The following is a 26732-nucleotide window of genomic DNA, read 5'->3' as shown; positions in this document are numbered from 1 at the left end:
TAAGGATGCTTTGTAACGTACAAGTACTGCCGTGATGTATTTGGGGCCCGGGACCATCTTGTGCTTTAGAAAGGTAAACCTTAAAATCTATCCTTTGACACACAGGATGCCAGTTCAGCGATTACAGGAGTGCTGTAAAGTGCTCCACTTTCTTGTTGTTGGCGAGGACTCCTGCAGCAAGCGCTCTGGACGAGCTGCAGCTGTCTGATTGATTTTTCATGAAGCCCTGTGAAGACCGCCATTACAAAAGTGCAGAGTGCTGAAACTGAATGCCTGGACAAGTTTTCCTGCAGTTTTTTAGATGGAGATCCTGTATGAATAAGATACAATTCTCAAAGCTTTTCTTTGAACAGTTGTTTGAGATTGATCAGAAATGTCTATCATCAACAACTGCGCTAACTTCCACCAGGAAAGGCTTAAATATACAAAAAACTGGACCTGAGTGGGAAGTATTCAAATCCTTTTCTTACATAAAGCAGCAAGATCGCATAGTTGATACTTGATTCCAAGTAGCGGTCCTGCATTCTAAAGGTTTATGTAAAAGCAGAGAGGTAAAAGCATTAAAAATCTAGTCATGTAAAAGCATTTATTGTGAAAAGTTTGCGTGATCACTTTTTTATCGTGTTTGGAAACCTAGGAGACACTAATAGAGAGACAGAATATGCATATACAGTATGGGCGATTCGACATGAATCACATTTCATTAGATTATCCTGTGTCAAATATTAACAAAGTCATCTATAACTACATAAACCAACTTGGGAGAACCTCAATACAAATAAAGTACCTTCTTAATTGAAGTACTTGAGAATGCACTTACTTTACCAAGTCCTTTTTTCTTCTTCTTACGGGTGCTTCTGGCACCGATTCCAGTATTCCCTCAGGCAATTTTGTTTCCTAATGTGCAGCCTTTGATCACTAATTTTATTCCAAACTCGAATAAAAATGGTTAAAAGCCCAATGGAACTGGTATAAATTGCTGTGTACCGTTAGCCACATTGTGCCAAGTCTCACATTTGTGTAGCAGCACAGCAATGCACTGCAAAACCGATGGACATCAACAGTCGCTCATCACTCTCATACAGAAGTGGTTGGCAGGAAGTGAGGTCCTTAAAATAATTATATGAACTTTTTGGGATTAGTGTTTAAACACTACAGTAACTACAGTCACCACTGCACACACACACACACACACACACCAACAACAACAACAACAAAAAACCCCATTTTTGCTCCAACACGTGATAATCTGTAAATCTCTTCTCCACTTGAGAAAACTCTTGTGCTATTTCTGACACGCTTCATACAGAGAACAGTCTCCGCCTGGTAAATACTTAACTCCCTCCATTAACACGTTGGGTGTGGGAGAGCAATCACACTTACGCTCGGACCGCCTTTCTTCAAGGCAGCGAGGTCAGAGGTCGGTCCTGGTGCGCCACTGTTAAGTCAGTAATCAACCGGCGTCTCCTGGTTTGTACAGGCGGACCTGTGTCGGGTCTACACATAGGAATCAATCACAGTGATGTGAGGGGGAGATCACTGCGCAATGTGTCTTCATGCTCAGGGCACAAAATGCTGTTCCTCCAGGCCAGTTAGCTGCAATCACAAAGCATCCCACGTGTGAACGGATTTCTGATTACGTGGCACGGAGGAAAGGCAGCACAATCATGGCAGGGATTATTAATGGAGTTACAACTATGATTATGATGATTGCCCTCTTAAGAAAGAGAAAGACAGAGACAGGGAAGGGGAAGAGAGAGGGGGGGTGGTGACAGAGACTTCATAATGTGAGTCCACTACAGTCTACCTGCTTCTTTAATTTCCCACATTACGATTGCCGAGAGCGTGTTCCCAGTCATTACCAAACTGTCTGTATTGCAGCACAACACCATAAGACGAAAAAAGAAAATAAAAATAAACAAATATTCATCCACATTTGTACCTTTCTTTCTTTCTTTCTCTCTTTCTTTCTTTCTTTTTATTCTTCTTCTTCCTATTTCTTCTTCTTTACACATGACTTTCTCTTCACCAAAAAGCGCAGCCCGTGGCGCAAAAATATGTGAGCCAAAAAAGGTAAAACGCTCCACCTAAGCCGGTGACAGTAAATGAGACATACGTCCCTGCCGGGATTTAAACAGATGTAACCCCGCCTTGATTTTCCACAGTTCTTCACAGTCGCCTCGGCTCCTGCCTCCGTCAGTAGCGAAGGTAACTCCGTGCGTAAAGCTCCTGGACACCACAAGGACGCCGCGCAGTTTCAACCCTCACTTCTCTGAAGAAAACCACTCCTCGTAACAACCGGAGAACACTCGCTGATTCAAAGCTGTTTGATTATTTTTAATTTGAAGTTTTTTTATTTTTTGGCTCTCACCAGTGCGTCCCCCCCTCCCTCCCCGTACCGATGCCTCGCACCCGAGCCGCTGCAGCGACTCCTCGGTTAATTTACAGAGTATACAATGTGCAGCGCAAATGAAGGATACAGTGGGAGCTAACTGTGGACGCTCTTGGATTTAACAGCCGGCGCCTGGAAAAACCAAGATTCACTCAAACTTATGGCGTGAAGGTAAGAACACCTCCCCGTCTCTCTGTGTGATGTGCCAAACTCGTCAAAAAACAACAACATGATCTGTATCATCAATCTGTGTGCAGCTCGAAATATTTCCCCTGAGGTTTATTGTAAAGTAATCTCTATCCAGCTGAGGTCAGTGGTCCACTCCAGCCTCGCTAATAGGAGGATCCGTGTTGATACAACGTGATTTATTGGCTGTGATTCCTCAGATATTAACTTTCAAGGTGAATTTGCTGTGGAGACACTATTTTCCGCTTCCAGCATAGCGCGCGTTGTTTAATCCATTTCTAAACACGCACCGTGAGTCCGTCTGTGGATTAGAGTGCACACACACACACACCTATGCATTACAGGGAAGATTTATTTGTATAACAGGTCTACTGTTGACAGTATTGATCCGGGTTTGGCATTTGGTGTAAAACAAACTGGGAGCAAACGTTCGCTCTCCTCCGCGGAGCGCTCGAAGTGAGCTGCGGTTGATTCCCGAGCCTTCCGCTAAATTTCAGATCTCGGGTTCGTCATTAGTGCCTGCAGGGCAGGTGGAGGCTGTTCTGCCTGCACACCCCGTCCTGCGTCCTACCAAGAGCTGTAACAAGTTCACAACAGCGGGCATTATAAATGAGGAGGAGTGCGGGAACACGGGGTGGTTTATCTGCAGCTCTCCCGATAAACCTGTGTGGGTGTATCTGTGGTACTTACTGTCACAGGGAGTTTATAGTGACCTTGATTTATAGTCTAATGTGGCTGCAATGTTTTATATATAAAGTTTGGCATTTTACAACGTGTCCAGATGTCCTGGTGATGTTGCTGATATTGATTTCAAGCTAAAGCCACTTTTTAAAGGGTCAGACAGAAAAAGACCAAAAAAAAAAAAAAAAAAGAAAGAAAGAAAGCGGAAAAGGAAAATAACAAATAATGTGTAAAGGCTGTTGCAAAAAAAAGGAAAGAAAAGAAAAAAGAAAAGAAAAATATATGACCAAACCCTTGACCTAAAACATCCTGTATTCAGGATGTTATGACATCGTAACCATGTCATAACACCTGGGCGCCACATTGCTGCAATCAGTAAAAAAAGGACACTGTCAGATTTTGAATAACGTGCAAAATTAACCATTTGAATTGGAGTAAAATGGACAGCTATTCCAGAGATATTTGCCAGGATGACAGTCTTGTTCATCCATATGGATTATGCACCTTCGTGTTTCGGATCTGTCACACGCTGACATAGAATAAACAGCCTCGCTGCCTGATGCAGCGCTCATCAGGTCCAGCTGTTCGACACAGACAGCTCCGTTAAATCTTATCTATCCAGACAGGAGTCCGTTTAAAACCAGATCTTTTTCTCAGCATGAATTTCTCCAGATATCACTGACGAGGACTCAGACCACACTCAGAGCATGCCACACGTAGAACTGGCTGAGTGGTCGGCTTACATGAGGACATCTGCATTAAAGCAGCATTGTGTAGAAATTGTCATTTTCTGAGCACTGCACCGCTGTCGTTGTGATGTAGGCGCTGACTACCAACAAAACTCATTATGTCATAACAACGCTCTGTGTTGTATGTTGAAGTAAACGTGTGTAACGCTGTGATTTTACCTAACAAGTGATGGCGGTGGGCATCAGAATTATTTTGAAGCTGTTCTCTTGAATTGGCAATCTCTGAGAATTCTGGAAGCGGCAATTGCAGGTGTATTCTTGGAGCTCGCTTCTCAGAGATCCAGTGTCGCCTGTGTGACGTCAGCCAGTTGTCAGGCAGCAGCTTTGCTGCGCCTCCGTAACAACACCGCATGGATGTGAATGATGTCTTATGAGACAGCGATTATAACACTTACTATTTACTGAATTAAAAAATGGTTGCTATAAAAGTAACATTATGTACATAGGGTTGTGCGATGTCGGCCGAACTGGCATAGGACGATGCCTACAGCGACACATTGTGATGGATGGTGACATCGTTGTTTATGAATTTAAGGCAGCGCGTCCCCTCAGTGTTGTCCTGAGGCAGCAGTTGCGTATCAGCTCACCGATGTAGCCGCCGCTGTTTCCCGCCTTCGCTCTGACATGAATCTCTAACTGTGCCAGCCTGCAGAGGAAACTTATCTCCCATTACCACCGATACACATCTCTGTACCACATGTCCTCAACTTAGCTTTGTACTCATATGCTGTGTATAAAAACGGCGCTGCTGAGAGAAACAGCAGCCCGCAGGAAAGGAAACACTGCTGCCACAAATTGAAGCGAGTGCCGTGGGTTCGCCTGACTGAGCCGGTTTGATCAGACAATGATAAACGGGACATGGAGTCGTAATGTTAGTGCACTGAGCACCAAACATACTTCTTTTCATTTCCTCTCCCCACTTAGCACAAACAACAACAACAACTCTTGCCCTTCGGCAATTCTGAGGAGACGCCTCTTAATTGTGCGCTCTAGTGAGGAGGATTTGAAATCATAGTGTTACGATAGTTGGGGATTAGTGATCCATACTTGTCCATTCTTATTGGACAGCATAACATTAGGCTACCTTATTCTGGTCATTATGATGTGAATCACCCACTCTCTCTGGCCGACCAACAACCGCTGGGTGAACACGCCACTAACTGTGGGCCTTTCCAAGAAAGTTACCATCCACACCCAGGGTACATGTGTGGTGTTGCAGCAAATTCAAGGGCTTTCATCAGTGGGCCATAGTCTCCTTCGCCATTGTGTTACCGCATTGTGTGATGATAGTGACTTAAAAGAAAATCTGTGAGATTATTACATTATGGTTAAAAAGTTACAGGATGTTGCTTTAAGGTGGCTTTAAGTGTATTAAGCTCATTATTAGCTCAGTAATTAAAGGGTTTAAAGCCAAATCCCTTCATGTAGCTGGTCAGCAAATGGTGCCAAGAGATGACATGGAGTCAACAAAAAACAGCAGCACGTGCATAAGAAAACCCCACTACAAAACACAAAAAATTATAGTATTCTGGTGCCCAAATTTGATTACTGACACATCTGAAAAGCTTTGCGTGACAAATCCCATGCGTGCTTGGCTGGGATGGTGCAAGTTGGCTCAAAATCGTCAGAATGAAGAACCACATCCTTTAAATATTTAAGCATTACTTCTGCAAGATGCTACAGATAAGTACACAATGTACGAAAAAGGAAACATGGAAATGTCTCAGTTTGTTCAGCAGCAGGGCATTGCAGAGTTCTGGGGGAAGATAAACTGTCGCCAAGTGTAGGGTAAATATTTAGTTTGATCTTTGATACTTCGAGAGTGATGACCTCAACCAAGTAGGTTATATTTTCACCCATGTCTGTTGTTTTGTTGGTTTATCAGCAGGATTATGCAAAAGGCTACCTCCTTGAAACTTGGTAGGACGAAGGGTTTCGACCCACAAAAGCCCCCTTTTTTCTTCTCACTTTTTTTTAGACATTTCCGTTTATTTCCTAGGTGAGGATATATAGATGAAAAAAAAAAAAACAGGTGCATTTAGGTGAGCGAGTACAGAAGGGAACCTGGGGCCTCGGCAGAAGGGGACACTTTTCAATGAGTGCACCAGCGGCTCATACAGCAGACCCAGGATACCAAACAGCACGTGTTTCCCACAGTTGTGTTAGTGTCAGCAATGGACAAAAGCCTCTGTTGGAACATTGTTTGGACCATGATAAACAAAAGAATGGATTGAACATGGGAAGTTCAGTGACCTTTGCACGTTGTTCCGTCCGAAACATAAGCAAGCTAAGATTGAAATATAAATGGTTTACGTTCTCAGCAGAAATGGAAGGTCAAAATGGCCTCCAGCCAGTGTAAACTTAGACCCCCCTAACTAATGGTGAAATTTATCCATATCTCAGTTATATCACGTGAAGCACATGTGATAGCCCACCAGCCCCGAAACACAATTACTGCTCCTCCTGTACGTCTTACATTTGGTCATGTGGCTCAGCATCCCTGTTGTGTTTTGACAAGTAAATCATTTAATTGTATCGGCTCTCTGCGAATGTATCGGACTGGCCTACATTCTCTTTCTCCTGAAACCCATTCTCCGGCATGTCAAATATGTCAACACTCCAGGGACCCGCATCATCACTGAAGGGGTGGAGGAGCCAATTAGGTCCAAAAGCCAATAGGAAATCCATCATGATCTGGTTAGGCTCCAGGATACTGCCATATGCTGAGAAAAGTTATGTCAGCTGGCTGGTCTATCTGTGCATTAATGGTGTGCCCATGTTACATATTGATCCATTACAGTGTGCATGAACAGTATGGTGCAGTATGAATGAGCATTAAGTGAGTATGTGTGGCAAGTGTTATGTTGCACTGCACCGTCTCCATTTGCTGAATATTCATTTTTAACACTGATAATCACACACTTTATCTGTCTGCATTTTTTGCCTTTGCCGTGCAGTTTATAACACTTTAATATCACCAACACCACCACAAATTCATCTTTATATTTAGGACACACGCATATGCAAACAGACAGAGTCGCCAAGTGATTGCCTCGCCGCGAAAAGGCAGACCAAAATAATTTCTGCATGCCCCAACGCTCTGCTGAGAAAGAAACGCATCATCACACACTTTTAATTTGCAAAAAACACCCCACTGATCTTGGTCTTTTGAAGCATGAGCAACAGGCATTTAAAAGTCAGGGTGCGTAGAATGAACAGCACACCTTTCCATGACCACCTCACTGATCAGCTGCGGAGCGACGCTCACACATAGACACGCGCTCGCACACGATAACCCCCCGAGAGGTGTGAAAGTGCTTTAGCTACAGTTAGGCTACACTTTGAGAGGATATCAGGTACCTCCTTGCATGTGTGCATGAGCGCACATGTGCACTGCACGCAGACACACGTGACGCCCAATGAATGTCATTGCACAGAAAAAAAAGGTCCATAATTGGCTGTGTATCCTGGAGAACTTGAGGGGAAAGAAATCAGCGGAAAATGGCTTTTAAAACTTTCTTCCGCGTCCACAAGGGAATTCCTTGAATGTTCCAGCGAACAATCCGGACCAGCAGCGTGAAAGACAATGTGTGGCGATTGACAGGGCGACTATTAAGAGAAAAAAAAAGGAAAGAATGAGGAATAATAGCAGAAGTAGAAAGAAAGGACAGATTTTCCCAGGAGGAATGAGATTTCTTCCCAATTATCCTGCTCTGTAGTGTGTTTGGTCTTAATGCCTTGAATCGGGAATGTGCGGTCCATTCAAGACCGTTTCCCTGTAGACTCTAAAATTAGTAGCAAGGGTTTCAGATCATTTAAACACCAGCAGATGGTGCCTGACACACACATACACTCACACACCTCTTTATTTGCCCTGAATCTCAGCCTTTAAAAGAGCAAAAATTAAAAAAGGTGAAAGTGAGATGAAGTGGGGGGGATGAGTCATACGTCACGCTGAACATCTTTTTTTTCCCCAACCTCTCGTGTCAAGTGCCAAATAAAAGCCGGGGTCGCACTAAACAGCCTCTCAGCGGCAGCTTCCTTGACATTTTCCTCAAGAGTCTGGGAGTCTTTTGTTTGGTGAACAAAGCAAGCATAGATCCTGCTGTCTGCGTGACCTTTTGGTCTTTGCTTTGATAAGTGATGGTCCAATAACATAAAAAAAAAAAAAAAATCTTATCTCTGAGCATAAACCAAGGTTTTGAAATAATCAGCAGCAGGCCCATGCGCTAAGGAGATATATTGCTGCTGCTCTTTTATTTTGACCCTCTCAAGGTTTTTTGTTTTCCATTTTTTCAGTTGAACTGTAATAACAATATATTGACCTTGGAATGATGTATTACACTGATAAGAGCTCAAATAAGCTCATGTTTCAAACCAGTCTCAACTAGTAGTAGGGTATTGAAATCTATTTGATAATGTACTTGAAATATATCATTGAATATATCAAACTATAATTTCTCTATATGTTGACCAATATACCAATTAATGATGTTTTTCATATGTCGTATACAATATGGAAACACATATTATCTAGTAATGTGTGCAAAATACAGTACACATAATAGATTTTTAAATACATATCAGTACATAATACCTATTCTATTTTTCTGCTATTTTCTTAAAGCAAAATGACAATATATTGGAATGTATTGTCAAACGCACTTGGACGCCTTCAATCTTAAAATTTATTTTTTGTTTGTTACATTTTATTTGTCAGGATATGTAAATATATGCTGCCTTCAAGAGATGTGCTACTAAGAGTTTATTTACATTAATATCGACTCAAGTGACTCCTGGTTTAAGTTGTTGCTCACAGTGCAGAACCCACTGAGAATTAAAGCTGCTGTAAGCCGTTTCAGCTAACTCCCTGTCTGTTCTGCAGTTAGCGGCCCCCTGCCTCCTCTCTATGTAACCACACTTGCACATCGTCTTTCTTTTCTTCAAGGCAGCTCTCTTCGCTTCTTTCTTTCCTTCAATTACTTGGTCGTATAAGCCTTCACCGGGAGCGCTGTAATTGGCAGCTTTCCGCCATTGCCTGGGTAGGTACCAGAACAGGAGGGTGCCGCCCGCTGCTTGTCCCATCAGCAGACAGGACTTCCTCTTTTTGGAGTTTTCTGTTCTGGTTGGATGAAGGGAGCAGGAATATCAGGGACCTTCTCCTCTCTTTTACTATATGAGCAGAGGGAGGATAGACATGGGTTACTGACCAAACACTGTTCAAATGTAGAGCTATTTAACACTCATTTTAATAAGAAAATAACGCTCACAGTTGCAGCAACCGACCCAGTGATTACGGTATGCTTTTAGCCACTTTTAGGTCATTGTTTAGGTTCTTCATTATAGACTTTGTGTGAGCTCCAAGCCACCAGGAAGATCGCCAGACACTGAAGACAACTTACGTTACATTACAACGTCACTTGATGCAATGGGCCCCAAAAAGACTATTCATTAGCTTATATTGTGAAAGAAGCGGATGGAAAACAGTGTATCATTTTTTTTTTGGGAGCATCACAACCCCCACAAATTGAGTCATTTGAAATTTCAAAATTTGAGCCACTGGGTCCAGTAAAGTGTGGAAAGTGTGGATGAGCAGCAAGATCAAATCATTTCATTTCTAAATAGCTGTGAATACTGGACATGGCTTGGTCCGGTAGACCAAAGAAATAACTCGACTGGGGATATTTATGTTGCTCCATGTCTGCAAAAGGAAATTGTTCTATTGCCACATGGGAAGTTTAATTTGTTTTCGTGAAATAGCTCTGTATCAGCATCACATGTGAATATAAATCTAAAGCATACACTTTTTGACATAAACGACATCTACAACATTCGTCTTCTTTTTTCTAGACAGAAGTGTAATGGCAATGTTGGGGACCTTGTTATTAGAGCACTCGCGACCAATCCCGTTCACCAATTGAATGTTATTACAAACGGCAACTCCAATCACTTAAGCCTTTCAGAGAGAGCTTTGACATAATAGGCCATACAGAACCACCACTTCTGAACAATACATGGTTATTTCAGTGGGAGGGATGATTGATTGGATTTTGTTATATTTTATCAAGGCCTCAGAAATCAGCAATTTCATCTTTTCTGCCTTGGAAAGATGTAGAAAGCTTCTCCCCTCTTTCATGCCACTCCCTGCTCACAGGCACATCTCTTTCACATACCTGGTAAAAAGTGACACCCATTAGACAAGACTGTGGCCTATGTTGTCACTACCAATCCATGTGACATATTTTTTGCTCTAACACTTGTTGCACCTCAGGTCCTGCTGTAATTTCTTGATGGTGTGATGGAAGCTGCTGCTCAAAAATCAGATTTTCGATGATGGATTACACTGTGTGCCTGAATTGTCACTGTCCCATATACAGTCATTGTCCAGCAAAATCCCATTTTCACTTTGAAAAGAAATGACATATTTGACATGGAAGACTTATTAGCGTAGGCCCCTACATTTCGCAACCTAGTGATTGAGGGCTGGGATGTTTGGTCATGTGTTGAGTGATGATGATGCTGTGGTGTGGTCACATGTTATGCGATATTATTGTAATGGATTGTTTATATGCAGCTAATATCGCTGCTAGAAATCTGGTCATCACGAGTGGGAAGAGTCTGCCTGTTTCCCCTCCGTCTTTGGTCGAGTTCGGACATGGATTTAGGTGGGAAAAAACACAGTTTTAGTCACCTGGCTTGTTTTGTAAACTACTGCATCTGCAGACAGGTACAGTGTGGCCTAGCACTTGATTTACCTGGGGCTTAACTTACAAGCCTCTGTTGAGCAGACAAGGTGTGTCAGGAAAAAGCAGGAGCAGGGATGCTGTGGGTGGATGTGGATGTGTGTGTGGATGTGTGTGCGTGCACACCTGCATCCCTTCCTACGCGAGTGTCTGTGTGCTTCATGGTCTGCAATGGAAAAGAAGCTGGAGGTGTGTGTATGTTCAGTATGCAGCCTCACAAGAGACACGACTAGTTGTTAGGTTGGAGCTTCCCCACGACCTAATGAGGTCGATGGAGGCTTGTTGCCAACCCTCCCCTCTCGCCTCCTTCCAGTCAGCTGATGCTGTACCATTTTTACCCATATGGTTTGATGTGAGTAGGTAAAAGAGTAAAATCACTACAACAGTAACCTTTATGTCTGACTGTATCAATAGCTGTGATGCATTGATGGTATGGCTTTGCTCCCTGAGGACTTTTGTCTTTATGTATGATGTCTCACTGCCTTTTATTGAGCCCTTTACTGTGTGTCCTTCTCTCTCTTTCTCTTAGTGTGAGTTGTCTGGAGGCTTTCTGGGTGGTCTTCAATATTTCATTAATTTTCACCTGCTTCTGACAGACTCTCCTCAGCAAAAAGGCCCCCTTCAGTGGCTACATTTTGTACCCTGACTGCAATTTCCTCTGATACAGGTTATTGCATGTGTCAATCAAATGGATGACCGAGTGGTCCCCGTTGTCCTTTCTAAAAAATCAAGTCTGGTTGCATCCCAAAATAGCAAACTGCTGCGTCCACTTCTTTTTTTTCTCCTTCTTTTTCCATTTAGGCAGAGAGAAATTAATTGGATACAAGGTGCTTGAAATGATAGATTTGATTTATAATCAAAACTGCAACTACTGTAGTTGTTAAATGGCATGAGTGTTTCATATTGAATGGAAAATTTTGTGTACTGCTGTATATTTCTCAGCGATCAATTAGCATGTTTACGTTTCATGTGCATGTCCACACAAATAAATGCTCCTCTCTCCCACAGAAAACACTGCTCCTCAAACACCTTGTCAGTAGTCCCGCCTTTAACTCCGTGACTTTGTGACATCACACCGAGTCATGGAGTCACACATTTGCATAATTCATGCTGTGCAGCTAGTTTGGCACGGAAGAATAGATTTGGCACAGCTGCTCTGTTGTTAGTGGTGCTGGCTCAGGTGTGTGAGAGCTGACCAATCAGAGCAGACCGGGTATTCAGGAGGGGCCTTACAGAGACCGGAGCTAAAACAGAGTGTTTCAGACGGAGGGGGAATATAGAGCTGCAGCACAGGACTGTCTGAGAAAACAGATGTGTTTTTTGAGCATTAAATCATGTAAACTTGTTCTAATTGTGACACAAATCAAATGATGAACCTTAAAAATAGCATACTATGTTCTCTTTAACTATTTATTGCCCTGTTTCTGACGGATGCCAAAGCAAATCAAATACACCTTCACATATGCAAGTTGTGACAAGAAACTATTACATAATGATGAATGCAACGAGAAAGAAGACATAATTGCAATGCCAAGATAATGACACAGTAATTGCTGCTCTAAACGAGCAGGTTTATTTTCAGCACTGTAAAAGTCATCGCGGTTGCCACCTACACAGCCAGCCTGTACTGTAGGAAGCGGCTGCACAACTGTGATGACTTTCTCCTTGGCTCAGGCTGCAACAAAAGAGGAGATATTTTCCAAGACTGGGAAATTCACAAGATAGTCATTGACTTTGCCAGCATCAATGATTTTGACCTGGCAACTAAGAGGGCCATGGTGGATAGAAAACTAATTAGGAGGAAGGCTATCGCAGGGTGGAATCGCTTTGGAGGTATTGACACGGTGGTATCAGCCTGAGGTTTTGCTTCCCGTTTGCATAGGGAGATATTGGGAATTAGGAAAAGATTTAATGTTGCAGGAGCTTTAGAGGCTAAGCAAAACCAAATACCCTATTTGTATCATTAGAAATGCAATTTAGAAAAACAATTCTATTAGATGAATCAGGTGTGAAAAATAGGCAGGGTCAATTTAGAAAAGACACTGTCACTGATATATTATCCACACAAATTTGATTTAATGCATTATAAGTGGGCACTTTCACACAGAAAGTTTGATGTGTACCGTTTTCACATTTAACAACAGTATTAGAGCAGTTCAAACAATACCAAACAACATAGATGGATCCTGTGGAAAAGAGAGCAAAAAACACTAATGGGATGCATCGTGTGTCATGTGGAGGTAATGAAGGTGCTGTGGTAAATGGTGTGTTTCTGTGTCCGTGCACGATGTGTTTGTTGTGTCAGTTTGGCAATCAAATTTCAGGACTCTGGAATAGCAGTGATTCAAAACAACCAAATTGTTGATTAAATGGGGCTTATTGTGAGATTAACAGTGCGGTTTTATTGCAAGGTATAACAAGCTGATGACTGCATCGCCGCTGCATGATTTGATGAGATTAGTACTCAACAGCAACAGGAAGAAAAGCCCTGATTATTAGTTTTTCCTCAGCCCGATGCCAGTTCACAAGCCATTTAAAATATTACGGGAGATTTGATGGCAATTACAAATGAAGCGGTCCAAAAGCAGCTAATGTGTCAACACCATTTGTATAGTGGCAGCAAGATAATGGCTCAAACAATGTTTATGTTTTTCTAATTAAAATAATATAATAACACAACTGCACTACTGTAGTTACTGGTAAGAAAAAACAGCTTGTGCACTTGTGAGAGAATTACAAAGTAATAAAGAGCAAACAATTTTGAATTAAAATGCTTATAATTACTTGGTAAAGTCGTTCCAGCGTTTCTCCTCAGCAGCGTAATTATTGTGCCCCGTATTCCCCCGTGCTGACTGTAAACCATAGCATGGCATCTAGTAAGCGATAAAGAGCTGCTGCACCCGAGTCAGATGATATTAAAGAAAAAGCAGCCAACCCCTACGTGGAAGACATGTGGTTAATGCGTACAAGACAAACACCCCCGCTTGTGTTTCTTATCTGTTTTCGTAGGTGAGTTGACGCCAGGGAGCTCGCTAGTCTGCAGAGAAAAGACTTGTCACTATTGTGGAAATCCAGGATAGCTAGATAATGCCTCCTGCTTTCATAGATCACTGCAGGGGTCAGCAGGGAATAAGAGGATGCGGTCAGATGTAAGACAGAGGGATTGTGGGTAGAGAGTGGGGTCAGGCTATTTAAGGATTATATCCAGGACAGGTCAACTGGTCGCAATTTAGAGGTTGGCTCATTGGCTGCAGCGCCATTCAACATGTTTAATGATGAGAGCTGGATGCACTGCAGTTGTTTGTCTGTGAACCATCTCTTTAATAACTCTAAGCCTTCATATACGTTTGCATGGAGGAAAGAATAACATACACGTTGCATGAACAAATTTCAGGGTGCTTGTGGTGTCTTACTTCCCTTTTTCATGCTGGTTTAGTAATCAAAGAAACTAAAAACCATAAAAGGTATATGCAGTTTGAAACAACATTAATGAGATTCCTGAAAAGCGAGTTTTCAGACGGGAGTTCTTCAGGAGGTCCTTCCTAAGTCCATGAGGCTTGAAGGCTTGATCACCTTTGTTCATCTGGACATACGGACACAGAGCAATAAGAGATCTGATAGGTAAGCTGGTGTGAGGCTTGTCAGGGCTTTGGAAGTAATCAATAATACCCTTAAATCAATTCTGACTGCAACAAGTAGCTGGGGTAAGGAAGCAAGGATCAGTCAAAATCAGTCAAAGCAGAGTTTTCGATGAGCTTGAGGCAGGAGAGGGATTCCTAACTGATGCTAGATAGCAAGGAATAACTACAGCGTATCTGACTAGTTATAAAGACATTTAATGAAAGTCGTTAAGACTTTTGGAAGGTAGTCTTAGTCTAAATTATGCTAGAGCACTTCGGTTGTTGATTAAACGCACAATAAACCTTGAATCAACAACAACTGTTGTCTAGCTAGCTAATACCGCTAACTCTGATCTTTAAACTCCATCTCCAGCATTTTAAAGTTTCCAGTTTGAAACAAGAATGAAGGGATGTTATAAGACACCAAACAAGGAGGCAATCCTCTTAAAACGTTTTGAGTAGAAAAGCCAGTGATGAGGCTGTTCAACACAAAAAGCCAGTCATCTACTTTATAAGTGACAAAACCTGGAAAACATATCAGACAATCGGGTTGTTGCACTGACTCGAGTGTCACATAGCCAGACCTATCTCGTGAGGAAAGATTTGGCCGCATCAGTTGTCATTCTGGAATCGGGGAGAAAAAGCACTCTGGCTCATTTTTATTTATTTAAACTAATCACAATCATCTTGGGCATGGTTGAACCAAGGCGGCAGCAAAGATGCCCCCCAGAAAATGGTATTGGGGGTTTGTTTTGCATGCGAGAAGACGAGCCCTGCAAAATCCCCATGAAAAAAAAAAAGTAAGAGCTGTTGGCTTGTTTACATCTATACCACTTGAGACCAGGTTGAGGTTAGGGTAACTTGTCAGGTTGTTGTTGTTGTTGTTGTTGTTGTTTTTGTTTCCTGTAGCACAGTAACACACTGATATTGCAAGGGAGGAGAGCACTGCCCGTCACAGATGCCTCGTGGCAGGCTTACACCAACTACGGTCTACATCTACGGTGTGAGTCAGACTGCACAGCTGAGATTCGCAAAAGCTTCAGCAGATTTGATGGCAGGAAGGAGTGGCTGCAGAAGGACTTAAAAAAAGCGTAGAAGAGGAGGATATCACGCTAATGCACATTAAAAGAATAATAAAAAAAAACACTCAACTCTAAAAAGGCATTTGTTCTAGTGCTCTGGTGGGGATGGGCTGACAGCATCAAGCCACTCTGGGTTTAACATTCTCTTTGGGCAAAGTCACTGTCATTACAGCCTTTTCTATCAGATTTGATTGGTGATTATCCACATGCAGTTTTTGTCCCGGTGAGCATTGAAAGTGAAGTGTCAGACGGTGTATTTTGTTTCAGTAGAACTAACTTTTTCATGTTTTCATCTGCAGTTGGGTTTTGCTCTCTTATCCAGGAAAGGGTTTACTACAGGACATCACCTTGTTCCGTCTTTAAGTCGATATGATATGTATTGATTTGACTGTTTGCCCCGCTTCCAGTATGTGAGCTAAGCTAGGCTGAGCACGCCTTGGGTTGCCTTGTACCTCTGCACTGGACACACTCTAATAAAAATGATGGATCCTCTCACCCAACACTGAGTAAAGACAGAAAACAAACATATTTCCTGTGGGAGCCAAATTTTGTTTATATGTTTCAGTGAAAGAAATAAGCGCAGATTGTATCTTGCTTAAAAGTTCACGTGAATGGAAATGAATATTTGATTTAAATTTATAATAAGTTAATTATAAATATGTAAAAGTTCAGCTAAATTCATTTGATCTAATTCATGTTTAGGTAAGAATGATGTCTTGTATAAGAAAAACAGTATTTTAAGGTTTTGGTTAGTCAATTTAAGAGAGTAGGTCTCCTGAGCACACAGAAGTGTTTAGTGCAGCTGAGGCTCGACTGAGGACCACTCCTCAATTTTTTAATTTTGATCACTCCTGTAAAAGGGCGCCACAAATACATCTTGTTTTATCTGTTTACATTGGAGTCCTGTGTCAGTTTTTCCTGCTCAAGCGACAACACATGAGTCAAGTTAACACTATTGAGGAGCTTCAACTCCCACATTTCCAAAAAAACATCCAAGAGCTGTAAGCTGTTGCAGCCTACAACGCATTTAGAACATTTTCTGTTTTTATGCTCTGTCTGACAAAGTCATTAGTTTTTGTCTACCCACAGTGCACTTTCCAAACGTACATGCATAACTCATCAGTATTGATCTTTTGAAAAGTAGTAGAGTAGTTTCCTGCAGCTCTCTCGGTTTGTCTTCACACGTTTTTATGCTTGTAGGCCCGACTGTCTTGCTTCGTACTAATGAAAACTTCTGGGCTTCTTGCTTTTTCTTGAGTTAATGAAGCAACCTTTGCATCAGCCCATCAATTAGACTGAGACCAAAAGCAAACAAATTAAAATTGTGGCATTTGAATTTGAATGACACATTTTGTCGAATACTGCTTTCACAGCTACGAAAATTAGCTGTGCCACGTTAAATCAATGCAGTGTAATTGCAGGCACTTCCGGGTTCCCTAACATTTGCACATGTCGGTGAAGTCTAAATTAAACTGAAGTGCATTGGCTGATATGTCCGATTGTGTTTTACATCCTCTGTTTGTCCTTACATTTAAACTCCATGTTTACAGGCAGCGCTGATCCCCAACTCGCAAACGCACGATGCACCAAAAAAGGTCCAATATTTGGAGCCAAAATACTTGAAGCACACACTCACACTTTAATTAAACATCAAATAGCTGATGAAACTGTTGCCACGGTTTTCACATCATTTCAGCTACAGTAGTCGATTTAATACATTTTAAGCATTGCTTTCACACTTTGTTTAATTTTAAGGCTGCCAGGTTTGTTTAATAGGACATGACGAACACCCACTGGGCTATTTCAGTTTCTATCTGCGATTGTGAATTGCACTTTAAAGTTAGAGCTGCCGATCTCATCCGTGTCATTTCATGTATGGGTGTGATTACGTGAGAGATTTCTGGACCGACACCTTACAGGCTGCGGTCCTTATTTACCCTCCACACCGCACATGGCCGCGGCACCTGAGACAAGAGAATAATGGAGGATCGCAACTAGGCAAACCTGTCAGCGGTTGCTGCGAGTTGTGTCTGGCACCACTCAGTGCAGCTCCAAATAGTCACGACTAAAACAATAGGTGCAATTTAAAGAGTCATGTTCTCAAAAGCACAGAGAATGGTGGATAATTACTGCAGGCCTTCAAACGATGACACATCACAATGGACAACGAAAAATAACAGGTGCTGCGACGCCATTCACTTGTTTCCAGCTCCATCTTCTTTGTTGAGGGATCACAAAGTGTTGTGATTGTTGCGAAAACAGAGAGCTCAGGTTGAAAAGTGTGTTTTCAAAGTAGGAAATTGCAGCACTTAGACGGATAATTACAGAGAATCTGGTATTGATCAGCCACCACGGTTAAACCTTTGCAGATATGGAAAGACCAATATGTGCTGCAAAGGAGCAAACCTGCTCTTTATTGGACCCTTGACACTGTCATTTCTGTAAACATTCATCATGACAATTATTTAATGTTCTCATTTCTTTTTCATTTAAATGTTTATCGAACAAACAAAACACACAAGGCAAAACAACTGACAGCACCAGACATTGTTATTTTCATGCTGTCATGGTTGTTTAACCCCTCAGCAAAAATGTTTTAAATAGATAATAAATAGTGCAATAAATTCAATAATGTAAAACATATTATATGTAAGATTCTGTATTTGAATGTCTAAAAGATAATGAAACCTTTGCAAAATATCTTTGTGAGTTGTGTACAAACAATATCCCCAAATTCTATCAATGATATTAAAACTCACAGAAATCCATTATGTTATTCACAATACTTTTCCGGGGAGACATCACATATCACATCAGCGCAAAGGAGGTTGTTATTGTGACTGCATGTTGCGTGAATTAAACATTTCTGCCGGAGTCACATCGGATAGATTTTCAATAGCAATGGTGGCCGGTTATTACTGAAGACAGCAACTCCCACAATCCCAATGCTGCTTGAGCAGCCTCGATTTGCCTTAAAGAACTGATTTGATGTCTCTGTAATTACATGACGCAGTTTATTCCGCTCCATTGTACTGGCACATGTAAAGAAAATGACTTGCTCTAATGTTATATCGGCTTCATTTCACCTCTCTACATTGTTAAATAATTCAGCAAAGAAGCTTAGGAGTTTTCATATTTGATATTAAGCTGTAGTTCAACCCTTCAATGGGTCTGCTTTGCACTACAGGTTTCACTCTGTTATCATTGGCCCGGTGCCATGAACTAATCACGCAGACAAAATGACACCAGTCTGGGCAAAATGCCAATGGCTCAAACAACCCCAGTCTGAGAGTTTTGCTTCCCTGGCCAAATGTCTGTTTCAGGCATTTTCCTTTCTCAAAAAACTAACCACAGGGGTGTGATTGGATTTGAAATGATTATCAGGGGATATAACTGAGCTCCCTCCAATCATGATGTCCAGACCAAAGTCTTTACTTAGCTCGGTCTTAGCCTGGTCTTTGATCAGGACTGGCACTGTCCCATCTAAGTGTCTGCGGTAATCACTGTGACCAGAGTATTCATCAACTTTTTCCAGGGCCACACACTAGTTAGTTAGTTTGGCCCTCGGTCCCAATTATTGGAAGAATTAGGAGATTTCATCTCAAACCTTGCTACTCGTTGTGATGGAACCCTTTTCTAGTCTCAGTCTTCAGTCGTAACCCTTTCTAGAAAAACACGATGGTCTTTTTAAAGGTTGATTCGGTTGATTTGATAGGTTGAGTGATTAATATTGTTTATTTATCGCTGTATAACATAGTGTACATTCTGTCTTTTCTGTCCTTGACCGGTACATAGACCCCCATTTCAGAATGCCGCTGCCGCAAACTTGAAAATGTAACCATATTACACCGATTTTAACTGCCCTTCATTGACTTCGTACCCATGTCAGATTGTAATTTAAGGGTCTTTCTACTCTCCTTAAATGTATATTCCATCCTGAACTCTCTGCTCTCAGAATGCAGAGATTCTGCGGTCTGTCTGCATAGTTTAAAAGAAGTCAGCAGGCTTCAGGGGTTTTTTTTTGTACATCCAACTGTCTTCTTCTTCCAAAACAGTCTCACTCTGATGTGGCCTTAAAATCCCTAAATCCAACCCTAAAACGTATAAGTTACTTCAGCTCTCTCTGATCCTCCTTTATTTTTTCGTCCAACAGCCACAGTTTTTTTTTCTACCCGCTCTTCTCTTCTGCCTCTCTCACTATTTTCCCCTACTTCCGTTTGCCTCTGGTGTCCTCCATCCTGGGACCTCTCTCTTTCCCCTGGCTGTCAGTGTCTCATTCCAGATGTTCTGAATCTGGATGTCTGTCCTCCAAGAGATTCAGCCTCTCCCTTTGTCTCTGTTTCTCTCTCTGTCTCCCCTGTGTTTTTGGTTTTCTTTCTCCTAGCCATATGAATGGCGTATTCAAGCTTTCCCTCTTGTGTGTTTGTGCCTCTCCAGTCCTCTTTCCAGGTTTTCCATGGTGGAGAGGAGGTCGGGGCGGCTTGGTTTCTGTTTGTTTGGTGGCAACTGGAAGATGCTGTCGGGATTAGCCAATTACTAAATATACTATAATCCAGCAGTGGCGACTGTCCGACAACACACAACATCTATCATTTATCTATAGCTTTTTTTTTTTTTTTTAGATTGGGCTTTGTCAATAAAATGGAATCATGTCCATGTGAGTTTTACATAAGCTGTGCAAGTACTAGCAAAAAGCTATAAGTTAGGTTGGTGTCGCTGAGTGTATTGAGGTATTACCTTGTTTATAATATGTTATCCTTGTGTAATTTCATTCTGACTGTGCACTCCAAGCTGTGTCGCTCTTTGCAAAGCCTTACAGATCCTTTTCACACATCCTCCGTCATGGCGATCAAGGGAGGAACAACAATATGCACTGAATCTAAATGCTCCATCGCGGCAATCAAAGGAGAAAGATATTAGGACTGAATACCAACTCAACTATTTCTTCAAGTACCGCAGAGGCCACTTGATATGTTACATTTTTCCACAACCTTTTGGGACAACGGCGTAAACATCCTCCTTTTTGAGACATGCTTTCAAGTGCACACTTCTCCGTTTCGTTTCAGTATTCTTTCAATTTACAGCCTCCATACGGTGGCTTTGTAGATTGTCACCGTGTTTGTTTTGATTAAGGCTCTGGGACAGTTTGTTTTGTTCCCTCGGTTGAGAGAGGCATGCTGATTACCTCCGCCATTTCCCCAACCAGGTTAACAGCCATTCTTGAGAGCAGCATTAGAGATATAAAATGTAAGTGTTAGATGTTGGCAGGTACTCGGAGGTCTTTACCCAGGGACAAAGACTCAAGGACATTTGTAAGTCTAATAGAACCAAACCACACGTAGGCAAAGAAAGAATAACAAGAGTTTTTGACAGAAAAGCCATAAAGTTTGCACCTCCTCTTGTATCCTTTATGATTATGTTCTTTGTTGATATTCATATTGTTTGACATATTTTCTGCTCCTCTTCAAGGAGAGCTGAACATTTCTAAAGAATGATTCTGAATACAATGTTGCCTTGAAAAAAAACCTTGTACTATACCTCATGAGATGAAAAACAGCGCAAACACTGATTCGTTACTTACTTGATTCACTACGAGACATGTTTGCTTTATTAGCCACAAGAATAAAATCAACACTACTGTGTCACAAACACACAGTGGTTTGGCAATCAGTTGGGTCAGGCCAAAGGATTTATGTAAATGTTTCCTGTAAATAATACAGTGCAGTGCTGAGGGCAGCGGTCAGCTTGCTTCATGTTCCAAAATATTGAAAGAATACAAATTATTCATGCTCAGGTCACAAGGGAAAAAAAAAACAATTACCCCAAGAGACCTTTGTCCAATCGTTTGGAGCAGAGCATTTGGCCCGGTCAGGCGCTCTCCACTATTACAACTTGCATGGGTAGGAAGCAGGTCAAGGATTAGCATTGACACCTCTGACTGGATGGTGGGTGTCTGGGTTGTGATAGTGTTAGTCCATAAGCACACTGAGAAAACCATCAGAAAATAAAATACGATCACGTTAAACTGTCCTGTAACACATCATCGTAAGGCAACACCATTAAGTAGACAACCTGTATAATGGATGGTATACACACACACACACACACACACACACACACACTGCCAGGACTAGCAGAGCGTTCTCATCCAAGGTCGTCAAATACAGATGCCTCCCTGTCACGCTCCTCGCTGCCTCATACAGATGCACAAGGCGCTCTTCAGCGTCATGCAAAGCTGTCCTCCCAGAGAGCCTCTCTGACAATGTTAAAACGGTTGGGTTTAGGAAAACATCACTGACGTTCGCTTTCATAAACTCCTGAGTGAAGGTCCCTGTGTGTGACCTGCCACTCCATCCTGACCATTGTCTGTTTGGAAACTTTGCCCTTGACTGTCTCATATTGACACAGACATGTTTTCACTGAAGTTACTTCAAAGCCTGCAGGACTTCATGCAGACCCTTAAGAGTGTCTGTGAATGTGGTAAGGGCTGTAACAAAACATCAGTATTTGACATCCTGGGAATGAGACGAGGCTGCATCGTAATGAGACTGGGCTGCAAATGTGTATAAAGGGGACACTTATTCGTATCCACTTTGTTGAAAATTTCTTAGGCGAGACATTGAACTGCTTTTATTGTCCTTGACCCTGACCTCACTGACCTGTGGAGAGAGACATGATCATCATTATACTCATGTTCATGTCGCAGAGGACGCCATTTAAAGAATGCAAGATAGTGAATGCAGCAAGGGAGAGAGCAGAGGTTTGTGTTTTTTGAGCCAATACCAGCTATCAGGCCAGCAGTGAGAACAGTCCCAAGTACTGTAAGGAAGGAAATAACGCGGGCAAATAAATAAGATTAGACAACACAGGGCATCTGCAGGGTGCACACACAGGCTGGTGCCCCAGAGCAATGCTTACACATCCTAACAGGAGCACTCTCCCCTCACCCACTCCTTCACTCCCTCTCTTTCTTCTCTCACGGTTTCTCTCTAAATCCTCTCTTTTCTCCTTGCACTAAGGCTTTCCTTTGCCCTCCTCTGGTAACTTTACTTATTAATTTAGCTGTCGACTGGGCTCAGAAATTCCAGGCGCTTATAGCCTTTAGTTCCCTCTGCACAAATCCAAAGTTAAATACATCTTTGTGTACCTGCTTCCTTTCTGCCGCCGCTTTTCGCGAGTGTTTAATGCGCTGTGATATCACCTGTCTTCAGCTGTATTTGGCCTTAAATTGTGGTCTGATCATGTCTGTAATGGCAATCAGAACCCCCCCCCCAGAAAAAAAAAGAAATGTGTGCAAACAATAATTACCCTTTTCAGGTTTTAACGTTCACAGTCAAGGCTGAGATAAGCATGCAGAACCTTTGTGAAAGTGTCAGGTAATCCAATCAGTGCAGTGACATTCAGATGTACTGCAGGTTGGACGTAGCCGACCCTATTAAAAAAATTCACATATAGCCAAGACAGTCTGTCCTTCGCTAAGCGCAACGTGTCTGGAAAATCCTTGAGGTCCTTAAAAATCAACAGAGATAGTCAAGGACTTATGAAGAAGAACACTTAGTGCTTGTTTAAGGCTGAAGAGGACACTATATTATCTCTAAGGAATTTAGCTTTCTCAAGTCAACAGTTTTGTTTTGTTTTGTTTTGTTTTTCAAATTATTCGACACTCATTTCGAGAGCTCCATGGACAGCACAAGAATGTTTAAAAAAAAAAAAAAAAAAGGCTGTAGGGCAGAGCATTTTTGAACGATAAAGAAATACCCTGAAAAGATATGTTTGTTAAAGATACCATGAAGAAAAACCCTGCCTGAAGAACCTCAAACAAAACATGGCATCATATGTCAGGTTTGCTAAAGATAACCCTAACGTATGTCACGTACTGCCCTTTGGTTCTGCAATCTGTAGATAGGTAAGACACAATAAATCATGTTCCAAAGAAAGCAACCCTTGCATAACACAACCGGGACTTCACATGCCCAGTCCCACTAAAGCTGATATGAGGATTCCCCGCTTTCATTTAACTGAATTATACAAAATACTCTTTTCAGTAAGTTTTTCCATCTGAGCTGATAAAAAAGTTGTTTCTTTACAGATGATTAGAATAAACACAAGGACTTGAGAGAATCAATGACCTTTAAATAGTGTTAGGTCATAGGTCATAGTAAAATAAATGTGAAATAAACGTAGAAAATATGCAAAGCGATCAAAAGTCAATTTCTTAAAGTGCAAACACTGAGCAGCCCTCATTGCCAGGTAGACTTTGAAAAAGACAGACAAAGAGGTCAAACAAACAGAGATGAGACGGGAGGCAAATGTCAATGAAGGGGAAAGCCTCACACCAAGTTAAATGACATTTGGAAGCGTATTTCTTCTTCGTGGGACCTGTCTTTTCAGCATCAAACTGAGTGGAGTAATTGAGCGAGCGCAGGATCGAAAAGGCGTTTGCACAAGGTTGCTCGGCACGACACGTATCCCACACAGAAACAAAGAAACACCCATTTGTAAGGTTTCATTATGAAATTACCAACAGGTGTAAGGTTTAAAAATGGGGAGACTCCGAAAAGTGTGTTGGCAGTGCTGATCCCCCACGTTAGCTTTGGCTGAACTCAGGAATACACACCAACGGACCGACGCAGTCTCTTCACTTTCCATTTGTTGAGGAGGAAGAATTACAGCAGTCAAAACTGTTCCAATTTCCAACTGGGCATGTGAGTGCTGTTTTGAAACAGAGGTGAACTTCATTCATTTATGCATGAAGTATGATGCAGGATTTGGGCCTTCCCCTGCAACCACTCAGGGATCAATAAATTCTGAAGTAAGGAGTGTCGAAGCTTGAGTGCCGACTGTAATCCTGTTGACATTTTTTCAAAAGGGAACCAAATGCAGGGCATACAGAGGTGGGCAGGTTGGGAAAAACAAAGGCAAGCTTTGATAGAATAAATTTGACACCCACAAAAAAGAAAAAAAGCCGGCAACAAAAAATAATACCAAAAGAGTAATACAAAAGCAGAGGACAAATCAAGAACACAGAGAAGACAAGAGACAGGAACGGACGCGGGATAAGCAGATGAATCAACATCAAGAGGGTGGAAAAACACAGGCTTATAAATAAGCTACGCAGGAACTAATTAACTAACGATACACAGGTGTACTCTGCAAAAGGGTCAGAAAAAGACAAAGACAGAAAGTGGAAAGAAACACACGACGCACAAGGATATAATCCACAAAATAAGACAATAGCAGCGTAGCATCATCTGCAGGTACTCAAGGGAGAGATACAAAATGTGCCTATGTACTAAAAGTGCTCAAAATCAAAGCAGAACTTTGACTTCGGACATGTCTCATCAAGGTTAAAGACAAAAGTCACCTGCACATTTACAAGGAGAAGGAAATAACTGTTGGGTTGTGAAAGTGAAATTGGATGCACAGGTAAAATGAGTTGGATGTAAATGGGGATTTGAAGTAGATTCTCGTCAGCAGGAGCGATAGCCTCGGAGACTGCAGAACCAATTATGGTGTGAGTGAACAGGGGAGAGGGATTGAAAATGGAGCCGGTGGAAAGCGGAGAATGACATAGCCATTAATCCAGGTATGAGGGAACTGCGCGGCTAAGAGTTTTTGTAAAATAAGACGTGCCGGTGTGTTTTTGAAATTATTCTCGTGCAGCTTCGTTAAGTCTGCAGCTGCCGGTTTTCACAACGTAACGATGGCAAATCAGTTAGCGGGATGAAATATAGAGTCAGTCATGACATAGATAAACACTGAGGAGTGCTGAAATGATGCGAAAAAAAAAAAACCACAGACATCAAAGTGAGCAGACTTAAAATATTCATAAACCGGGGAACATCCAGGCTGTAATCATATCCCGCACAATATATGCAATGTTTTGTTTGCAGCGCAGAAAATGCGAGGTGTTACACAGTTAGACTGGCTGCGAACGAGGTCGTTAAAGGAGTTATTTACAGAGATGATGCATAATGATGCATTGAGGCTGAACACATAGACGTCCCATTATTATATTTGATGCTGATAATGCAAGTCAGAAAAAAAGTGAATGCAAATATTAGCGGTTGTGCTTGTCACTGATTAAAAAAAAGACACATTGAGTCTGCTCGGTGTGCTTTTCCACCATGCTGCCACTAATTAGGCAATTGTCTGTCAAAGGGAGGATAGCTCCACTGTTCACTTGCCTCACCGGTTCTGATCTTGACACCCGCCTTTTTCGTTTTGTTTGCTGTTGAGTTTTTTGTTTTTGTTTTTTTTTTCTCACAAACAACATGTTGCTCAGGTGTGGAAACGCTAATTGCTGTCTTTGAAAGCAACCCTGTCAACTACAAACCCTAAACTACACCACTTGTCTTCAATGTACCTTGGAGACTTTTCGAACACAAGCAGCGCCGCGGAGAGGTGTTTCGATGTCTCCATTTAGTTTGTATCCGACGCTTTACCAGCACACACACGAGGACACTCACAAGCACAGCAGCAACGCATCTCAAATGTCGGCCGGCTGCTGAAGGCCACATGCAACCCAATAGCCAGAATACGTGTAAGCCAATATGTCTCTGCAAAACCACAGATAAGTTATAACTGGACGTTTCTTTATGTTGCAATTTTGCAGTTTGTTTAGGTTGAATATTTTATGTCTTTTTTCGTCACAATGTTGTGTTCATGCTCTTCTTTGGTAGAGGCACAAAAAGCCACTCAGGGTGGTTAGGATTAATAGACCATCATGGTGTGGCTAAAAATACCTGTTTTGGTTGCCCTGATCATAGTTTTTTTTTGTAGCACAAACATCCCAACAGAGGTTTGATGCTGCAAAAGCAGACAGAAATGTGTCCAGGTGTCCTTACAAATATCCTGTGGTGTGACTCTCCCATGTGGCAGGCTTGTTGTCCCACCGATCATCAGCTGGTGGTGGTTACGTGTCAAGAAATAAAGCAATGCATCTACAAAATGTGAGGAAGGAGAAGATTGCTGCATAATTTAAACCTGGGTGTAGGAATACAGGGTTTCGAAATATTAAAAAATTTGCAAATTAGGAAAAGCATTCAGAATGTTTTCTATGCCGTGGGGATGCATGTGTTGTGCTTTGGTGTGAAAACAGCTTGTTTACAACAACAGTACTTGTAGACTTTCAACAAAAAATCCTTTTTGTTCTCACAGTGAAGTTGAATTAAAAAGCTTATTTACCTAAGTGTTTTCTTGTGTTTTGCTTTCATTCAGGAAAAGGAAGTTGCCACATTGGGGAAAAAGGCTTTCCTTTCGTACATCACAATGGTGTG

General features: G+C 41.8%; 1 protein-coding gene across 1 annotated transcript in view; it reads left to right on the top strand.

The window, feature by feature from the left end:
• The first annotated feature begins 2171 nt into the window (after nucleotides 1-2171).
• The window catches only part of drd2a (dopamine receptor D2a), a 46948-nt gene continuing 22387 nt past the window's right edge, over nucleotides 2172-26732 (top strand). Inside the window, exon 1 of the mRNA XM_037087726.1 lies at nucleotides 2172-2563. The gene's annotated coding sequence lies outside the window, so the exon portion shown is untranslated. The remainder of the gene's footprint in view (nucleotides 2564-26732) is intronic.

This window comes from Acanthopagrus latus, chromosome 2 (genome assembly GCF_904848185.1).
Source record: "Acanthopagrus latus isolate v.2019 chromosome 2, fAcaLat1.1, whole genome shotgun sequence".
In the NCBI taxonomy this organism is placed as follows: Eukaryota; Metazoa; Chordata; class Actinopteri; order Spariformes; family Sparidae; genus Acanthopagrus; species Acanthopagrus latus.
This window is presented reverse-complemented; position numbering and strand designations above follow the sequence as displayed.